We start from the raw sequence: 9610 nt of genomic DNA on the forward strand, positions 1-9610 counted from the left end.
TAGAGCTAGAGCCCTCTCCCCTAATGACTGGGTGGATGTGTTTATGTATCATGGGTTATTATCAAAGCATGAGTCAACTGTTTATCTTCTTTGCCCCATTTACTTTTTTCTCTCTCTCTCGTGTTCTTACGTTGTGCCCTTTAGTACTACATTTATTCGATGCCTACTGTAAATCTGCTAAATTTAGAACCCTTTATGCAAAAAATGAAAAAGTCTTAAATTGTTGCATAATAGATTCATGTTTAATGGGTTATTTTTCTAGTCAAGTCACCTTTATTTATACAGTACTTAATGCAATGCAGACTGTTTCAAAGCAGCTTTACAGTAATAACAGGAAAATGATTCAACCATTAAAAAAAAAAATTGGATTTACTTAAAGTAGTGTCAAGTGGTTCCATGCAACAATACGGAGTAATTTAGTTGTATGAACAAAAGAAATTAAAGTAAAGCTGACAAATTTTCTTTTGAGTAAATACAAATCATTTGAATTTATCACTTCTAGATGAGATTTATGTAAGGTGAACACATTTATTGACTTGATTTACCTTATTAAATCAACTATTTCTCTACAAAATGCACTCAAAAACTCCTCTAAATGTCCAACATAAGTGAACATTAAACACGAACAACATCTTTCCCTTTACTGAAAAACATAAAATAACACTTAAATCCCTAAATTTACACTCCTAATGCAGTCCCTTGTAAAGCATGCTGGGAACCACGGATCCACTGTCCAGTTATGTCAACATTAATTTGTGCGTTTCACTCAGCAATGTTAAGTTGACTGAGCAAACACTTAAGTAAAGCCGATAATACTCATTTTCAGTCGAAACAACTCAGTTAAATGAAGTTCATTTAGTTACATGAGTTTTTAAGTACTGTGAACAAGGATGGTTTGAGTGAAACTAACAGTAAAAAATATTTTTTTTTAATGAATGATGCAGAGTTCAATTCTGCTGTACAGCAGCTCTAAAAGAAAATAGTTTCATTGTTCAGCTGAAGTCAGTTCAGTGTTGATTCAGTTCTGATGTTTCAGTGCCGTCAGATCAATAATATTGTTGAATTTTACATGATAAAGTATGTTTACAAGCTGTTTAATTCATAAAATTGTATTAAAATGTAATTAAAACTAAATCCATAAAACGATTCCATGATTGGAACCCCTAAAATGTTCTATATATGAAGCGCCTGACGGAACCCTTAAGGTTCCATATAGAAGCTTTTCTCAGGAGTGGTTATGAGCAGTAATAGTGATGCGGGTCGCTGTTTTTCCACTAAGCCGCTCTGCTGGAATGTAATACACTGGTTAGATGCACAGCTGTCATGCTCTAGTTAACTAGTGTCCTGTAGAAATACATCTCTTATTTTTTTTTTTTTTTTTTTTTTTTAAGATGACAGTTACAAGAATTATTATCATCAAAAGTCTCTTTCTTTGGTTTTGTGGCGTGTAGCTCTGCAGTTGTTTTCTTCTCTCATTCTGTTCTTGAATGGTTTGATCCTGTGAGGATTAGCTGCTCTGGATAATCACGAACAATAGAAGTCAACTATGTGTGGCAATATCACACTGTGTGTGTGTGAGTGTGTGTGTCTCCATCACTTTTGGGTGGGCTTCATCCGTTCAGACCCCAGGACAGCAGGGCTGAGCCCATGGTCCTCAAAAACTTGAATCAATGCATGTTGCAAACTACAGTGTTGTTTTAACAGCTTTGTTTGACACTAACCACAGATTTTATTAACAGAGAGGATTCATTGTCTCATAACACACACACGTGTTAATATATAGCATTCGCCTTGTATTTAGGATGGTTTATGCATTTATTTGAAGATTGTTAAATCTGCAAATTATGATGTTCTCAGAACATAAATTAGTGTTGCTTAATTGTTTATACTCAGTCTTTTATTACCTTTCAAAAGTTTGGGACTTTCTGTTCAAATAATCCTGAAAAAAGTATCACAGTTTCCACAATAATATGAAACAGCACATTTTCAACATTGATAATAATCAGAAATGTTTCTTGAGCAGCAAATCAGCATATTAGAATGATTTCTGAAGGATCATGTGACACTGAAGACTGGAGTAATGATGCTGAAAATTCAGCTTTGATCACAGGAATAAATTACATTTTACAATATATTCAAATAAAAAGTAGTTATTTTAAATTGTAAAAATATTTCACAATATTACTGTTTTTACTGTATTTTTGATCAAATAAATGAAACCTTGGTGAGAAGAAAAGACTTATTTCAAAAACATTTAAAAATCATATACTGATGTCAAACTTTGGAACAGTTATGTTCCATTTAAGTATCATTTTCAGACACAAATACGTCAATAGTTGCCAAATAGTAACTGTAAAGAGCTATAAAATGAATCCAGAGCAGCTCAGATCATTTGAGGAGGAAATGTGTGAGTTCTCTAACAGAAGCAGGAGGCGTCAGCAAAACCCTCCATTTGCTCTCATTTTAATCTCACAGCCGTCCTGAGAAAAAATTGAGATATTAAAGAGATCTCTGGTGATTTGTGTTGAATGGTATGTGAATGAACATGTTGTTAAGAATATGAGAAAATACAGTCAAACATCCATGAAGAATCCCACAACAGCCAATTAAAATGCTGCCCAACTGAGAAGACAATTTCCTCTGTGTGCGCGTGTTTTTGTGATTTATGAGGACACAAATTTGTATAAATTTGACATGGGTATTACGCTGGTATTACGACATAAACATGAAATAGGAGGACATTTCATGAGTCCTCATATTTAAAATAGCTTTAAAAACATACTAAAGGGGTAGGGGGATAGAATATACAGTTTGTACAGTATAAAAACCATGGAATGTCCTCACTAAGATAGCAAAACCAACCTGTGTGTGTTAATACCAGTCATTTTTGGCCATGTGTGGATATTTTTTTGGTTCCCTTGTGGAAAACAGCTAATAAATCACAAAACACTAAATAGTTTTTTTTTTTGAATGTGAAAAATGCAGAAAGTCTGTGATGGTTAGGATTAGGGAATAGAAAACACAGTTACAGAATAAAAATCATTACGTCTATGGAAAGTCCCCATAAAACCCAACATTGTCGGGTCCATGCTCTCTTCATTTAGGAGGATTCTTTAATTAGGGGAATGTTGTTTCTTTTGTTGTAATGAAAGGCTGGAAATCTCTGAACTCTGTTGAAGAAGAAAAGCAGACATCTAAAGCAGAATAAAGCCGTCTCATATAACCGAGACTGTGTCCGTAAGCTGGTGTCGCAGCAGGAGGTTAAACCCTTGTCCAGTCCAATTTACTTTCAACCTGCACGCATTCCATATTTCATTAAGAACATTCCAGAATCACTCCCAGACATTCCAGAACCTGCAGGGTTCCGTCACCGCTGCCACTCAGTGTTCCCATAGGGGAGAAATATCACAAATGAGATTTAATATCTCCGTTGTTGCTCTTCAAAGAGAAGCAATCTCCCTTCTGTCTCCTCTTGAGTTTCAGAAGTGTCTCAAACTGTGTCTCAAGATCTGCAGTCAAAATCTCAATATGATCTCAAACTTTTCTCATCAAATTCTTCCAGAGTCATTTTATAGCTGGATATTCTATAGTGTATGACAACTATTATACCTGTAGAGGGTATGCACGTGACGTCACGGTCGACCGTTATGACTGCGGTCACGCCCACTGAGTGGCAAGAGACTGCGCGGTAGCATTGGTTTTCAGAGTGAATGCCGCAAAAAACACACAAAACACATCCATAACGGGAAAGAGCTTTGTGATTGACTGTACAAATAGCTTTGACACAAAACCTGAGGTACTGCTGAAAGCTACAGAAAAAAGAAGCAAATGGGTCGCTGCAATTCACAGAAACAGCAGGACTCCAGACAGAGAAACATGGATTTGCAGAATCATTTAGTGTCAAAATGTTGTATTTGGGGGTAAAATCATAATCTATATATTGTGTTGACAACTCATCAATTAAATATTTTCCATCTTATATTCTGCATAATTGGTTGCTTTTAAATAAACACTGACAAAAACTATACAAGTTTTAGGTCTGGACGATATTACGATATATAGGCTATATATAACATTGATATAAGTGATTACTCCGATTTAGACCTACCTATACTGTAGTTATATAAAATATTCACAGGCAGATTTGCTTTATGTATTTCCCCAGCGTCGAAATCAGGCACATTTAAATGTCAGGAAACACGATTCCTGGCTGCATGTCAATATCCATGGATTAGGTTTCTTTGACATGTCATAAGGGGCACTTTCGAGTTGTTTGTTTTACTCGCGTTTTCTCAGTTTCCCCTATTAAATCCAGTCATGCAGCAGGTTCTTTTGCCACTCAGTCCAGCTGACGGAGCGCGTTACGGTGGGAAAGTGACGTCTATGCATACCATCTATAACTTCAGTTATATATTAGTATATGAACCATGACATTAATGGGCATTATAACACATTTTAAACGATATAAATCATTACGTGATTTTGCAGCGATTATAACCAGGCACTAAAAATCACTCTTCCTATAGGAGACCCGATTCTTAATAAGGGGACTCGATTTCTCACCACACCGTCTCTTGAGATGCTTTTGTTCGCTCCCTGTTTTGGAGGAGGCGTGGCTTTGGAGACACTCGGAAGGGACGGTAATTTTCAAAGCTAGCTCGCTGTTGATAGCCTCTCCAAAAAATGGGCTACTTTTAAAGGTGCCATCGAACGTTTTTTTACAAGATGTAATATAAGTCTAAGGTGTCCCCTGAATGTGTCTGTGAAGTTGCAGCTCAAAATACCCCATAGATTTTTTTTTAATTAATTTTTTTAACTGCCTATTTTGAGGCATAATTAGAAATACGCTGATTCAGGCTGCGGCCCCTTTAATTGCTCACGCTCTCCGCCCCCCCAGAGCTCTCGACTGTATCATTGCATAAACAAAGTTCACACAGCTAATATAACCCTCAAAATGGATCTTTACAAAGTGTTCATCATGCAGCATGCATTATACAGACTGCAAGTGTTTAATAATGAAAATAGCGACGGCTCTCTTGTCTCCGTGAATACAGTAATAAACGATGGTAACTTTAACCACATTTAACAGTACATTAGCAACATGCTAACGAAACATTTAGAAAGACAGTTTACAAATATCACTAAAAATATCATGTAATCATGGATCATGTCAGTTATTATTGCTCCATCTGCCATTTTTCGCTATTGTTCTTGCTTGCTTACCTAGTCTGATGATTCAGCTGTGCACAGATCCAGACCTTAATACTGGCTGCCCTTGTCTAATGCCTTGAACATGAGCTGGCATATGCAAATATTGGGGCGTACATATTAATGATCCCGACTGTTACGTAACAGTCGGTGTTATGTTGAGATTCGCCTGTTCTTCCGAGGTCTTTTAAACAAATGAGATTTATATAAGAAGGAGGAAGCAATGGAGTTTGAGACTCACTGTATGTCATTTCCATGTACTGAACTCTTGTTATTTGACTATGCCAAGATAAATTCAATTTTTGATTCTAGGGCACCTTTAAGTTTTATTACTTTGTTATGTGTTTTTGTTGTTTTTATTCGATTTTATTTATATAGGCTAAATAGCGTTAAATATTTTTTATTCCAGTTTTAGTACTTCAACTTATTTCTATTTCTAATATTTATGTTTTTATTTCAGCTTTATTTCAATTACCGATAATCATTCTTAATAATTTAAGTTCACAAAAACAGCTATTGGCTCATTTCTGTGTCTCTAATCTAATCAACAGTGGTCACCTGAGGGGCATGTTAATGAAATCAACTGAAAGCAAAACCTGAGACAACACTGACACTCACACAAACCAAAACTGAGCAACTTCTGAAAAAATAAAATGTTCTCATTCTTGCACTGGACTTAATGGCTTGACGCACTTTCCATGCATGATATTTCCTTGATTATGATGACACACCAGCGTTTAACGCATAATTAGGCACTCAGACACACATCATCATGCCCCTCCTCATTCACTTCCTTCCTGCTTCCTGTCCAGCTGACCCTTGAACAGGAATTCTGATGATTCTGTTTGTCTGTAACCGTTCTGCATCATAATCAACCTCACATAAACACATAAACATTCTTCAGCATGTTCTTCTACTCTGTTTGATAGAGTCACAAGCTTTGAAAGATCAGTTTTTACGACATTAAAACGTTAGGCCATACACTACCGTTCTAAATTTCGGTAAGGTTTTTTTATTCAGTTAAACTGATCTAAATTTACACGACATTTATGATGTTACAAAGGATTTCTTTCAAATAAATTCTGCTTTTGAACTTTCTATTCATCAAAGAATCCTGAAAAAAAATCCACAAAATACTGATAATAATCAGAAATGTTTCTTGTGTGTAAAGGATCATGTGACACTGAAGACTGGAGTAATGATGCTGAAAATTCAGCTTTGATCACATTTTAAATTACATTTTAAAATATACTCAAATAGAAAACTTTTAAATTGTAATAATATTTCACAATATTACTGATTTTACTGTATTTTTAATAAAATAAATGAAAGACTTATTTCAAAAACATTAAAAAATCTTACTGACCTCAAACTTTTCAAATGGTGATGTACGTACAGACATTTATCTTAAGATTTATCTTGATGCAACTCTAGGATCTTTTTTTCATTTTAACTCATGTAGGAAAAATGCCTGTTTGTGAGCAGATCATGTGATTGACAGCGGGAGTGTGGACGGTGACTAATCCGTCTTAGAGGGTGTGAGTCAGGGTGAGAGGTTGTTCACGACGGACCGTCACCGTGGCGATGGTGTGTTTGATGACATCACAACTGGTCAGTTATGGGAAGCTGGAAATGACACCTGACCTTTGAAGAGCAGAGGTCAGCGCGGGCGTCATGAGAACCTGTCGTGTCACTGTGTTTGTGTGTGTGACAGAAAGAGAATTGAGTGAGTGAACGTGAGTGTGTGTTTAAACGAGGTGTGTCCAAAGTGGGCTACTGTCCTGAAGAGTTTAGCTCTAACTTGCCTCAATACACCTGCTTGGAAGTTTCTAGTATGCATAATTAGACCTTGTTCAGGTGTGTTTAATTGGAGTTGGAGCTAAACTCTGCAGGACAGTGGACCTCCAGGAGCATGACTGGACACCCCTGGTTTAAACTATCACTTCTCAAATTTTCTGAAGAGACTTGATCGCTTTATATGATGAACAGATTTAATTTAGTCTTTTATTCACATATAAACATTGATCAGCGGACATAAGCAGAAGCTGTATGACGTGCGAGAACAAACTTCTTCCGGAAGCTCAATCATGCTGTGTAACACGAGAATGAACCTCATTGGTTCTCACACGTCAAGCAAACATTCTTCAGCTTCCGTTTACCACAACTGATGTGTGCACTGATGAATGTTTATATGTGAATAAAAGCCTAAATTAAATCTATTCAGCATATAAAGCAATCAAATCTCTTCAGAAAATTTGGACTCAATCACTTAATTCTTATGGATTAGTTTTACGATCTCTTTATGAACTTTTTGAGGCATCAAAGTGGTAGTTGCGTAGCTGTCAATGGAGGGACAGAAAGCTCTCAGATTTCATCAAAAATATCTTAATTTGTGTTCTGAAGATGAACGAAAGTCTTACGGGTTTGGAACGACATGAGGGTGAGTAATTAATGACTCATTTTTGGGTGAACTAACCCTTTAAGGAAACATTCCATTTTAGCATTCTTCAAACATTATGGCAACGTTACTTTTGAACATTCTCTGAATGTTCTGAAACATAGCAACATTTAAAAAACATTAGATTAACATTCAACTAAAATGTTTCAGAAAAAAACAGTCCATGAATAACATGTTTTGCTAATATTTTGAGAACGTTGATGACCAGATAACTTTGAACAAATGTTCTATTAACGTTACTGGAATAAGGTTTGCTCATAACTTTGAGAGAACCTTGCCAGAACGTTAGCTAAAGTTCTGAGAATGTTCCCTGTCACTAATTGTGGAATTCTATTTAGTGACACTAGACCCAGAAATGAAAAGCCTATATTAAGCTTTAAATGCACCATGAAATCAAAAATCTCTTCTCTGATGACATGTTTACTGGCATGAGGGCGGGGCAACCTGTCACTCACATAAAATCCACCAATAGCAAACCACAACCATCCAATCAATTCTCCATGGACAAAATCAAACCCTGCCCTATGTTTTTTCTTGTCCATAAAGACGTTTCACTCGAATATACGTCACAATAAGGAAGGAAAGACTATCGCAACTTCCATTTCATGCACTCAAATGTAAATTTTCCAGCAAAATACCATCTTTTCTGCAGCTTTCAAAGAAATAGAAAACTATAAATCAGTTATTTGGCTTTGTACTAATAGGAAAGCTATAAAGACTATTAGTTTATGTGTTTTTGTGTAATAAGGCCATGTGTTTATTTGTGGACTGACTCAATCTTTATTTTATGTGTTATTTATCATTTTCTTTTATTTATTTCTCTTTTCTTTGTTTTCTCTCATTTATAAATTATTTAACCTAATTATTTAACCTATTTAATGTTGTTCAAAGAATATTTTTGTAAAAATAAAATAAAAATGATGTAATCTAAAGCAGTCAGTTTGATTGAGTCACATTAAATAATATAGCTCATTTAGATTTAGGCACATGTTAGGCTACCTGACATTTTTACTGTGTAAAACAAGTATATTTATTCATGTATTTGGTGTGAATAATGATCTATAATCTTTAGTCAAAAATGACATCTAATTTCTGTATGTGAGATTTATATTGTGAATCATGTGAACCCCAATTCACATTCATGTTCCTCATTTCTCTCTCTCTCTCTCTCTCCCCCATCCGTGTCTTGGAATGTCCGCCGACGGGTCTTCCATTGTCCTCATCCATATGGCCACATTATGGGGTCCTGTCACCAGGCAACTGCAGGTTCTTTTGCGGTTGCCATGACGAAGATTCTTTAATGACGTCGTAGCTGCCCCCATGCGCCTCTCTTCATTACGGATGGAAGGTCCTTTTAAAAAAGTCTGGGCACCTCCCCCAAACACCCTCCTAAACTCCCCACCCAAAACACACACACACTCACTGGTTACTCAGCCTCGTAACCTCCTTAGCTTCCAAAGGGTGACTGGAACTAACAATCCCACAATGCCGGCTGAAAGAACTGGTGTGGATATTCATACAGGCTCTCTATTGTGTTGGAGACTAAGAGAGGAGGGTCGGGGGACGCAGTGCTGTTAACAAACCCATAAACTACAGAAAGAGTTTGCGCTATAGAATGCTTTGTCAAAAAAACCTTAAAAATGACGTCATGTGGCAACTAAATGAACTAGATTTTTATCTTGTACTCATACATTTAAATTGTTCTTAAATTGAAATATTTGAGTAGCCTTAACTAATTCATACATTTAAAGGGTTCGTTTTTAAACCCCAAAATGAAAGTTTCACTCTCATGTCGTTCCACACCCGTTCATCTTCGGAACACAAATTAAGATATTTTTGATGAAATCTGAAAGTTTTTTATCCTCCGTTGAAAGCAACGAAATTACCGTCATTCAAGGTCAAGAAAAGTAGTAAAGACATCGTTAAAAGAGTCAACGTGACTAC

Source organism: Megalobrama amblycephala, linkage group LG12, assembly GCF_018812025.1.
Source record: "Megalobrama amblycephala isolate DHTTF-2021 linkage group LG12, ASM1881202v1, whole genome shotgun sequence".
In the NCBI taxonomy this organism is placed as follows: Eukaryota; Metazoa; Chordata; class Actinopteri; order Cypriniformes; family Xenocyprididae; genus Megalobrama; species Megalobrama amblycephala.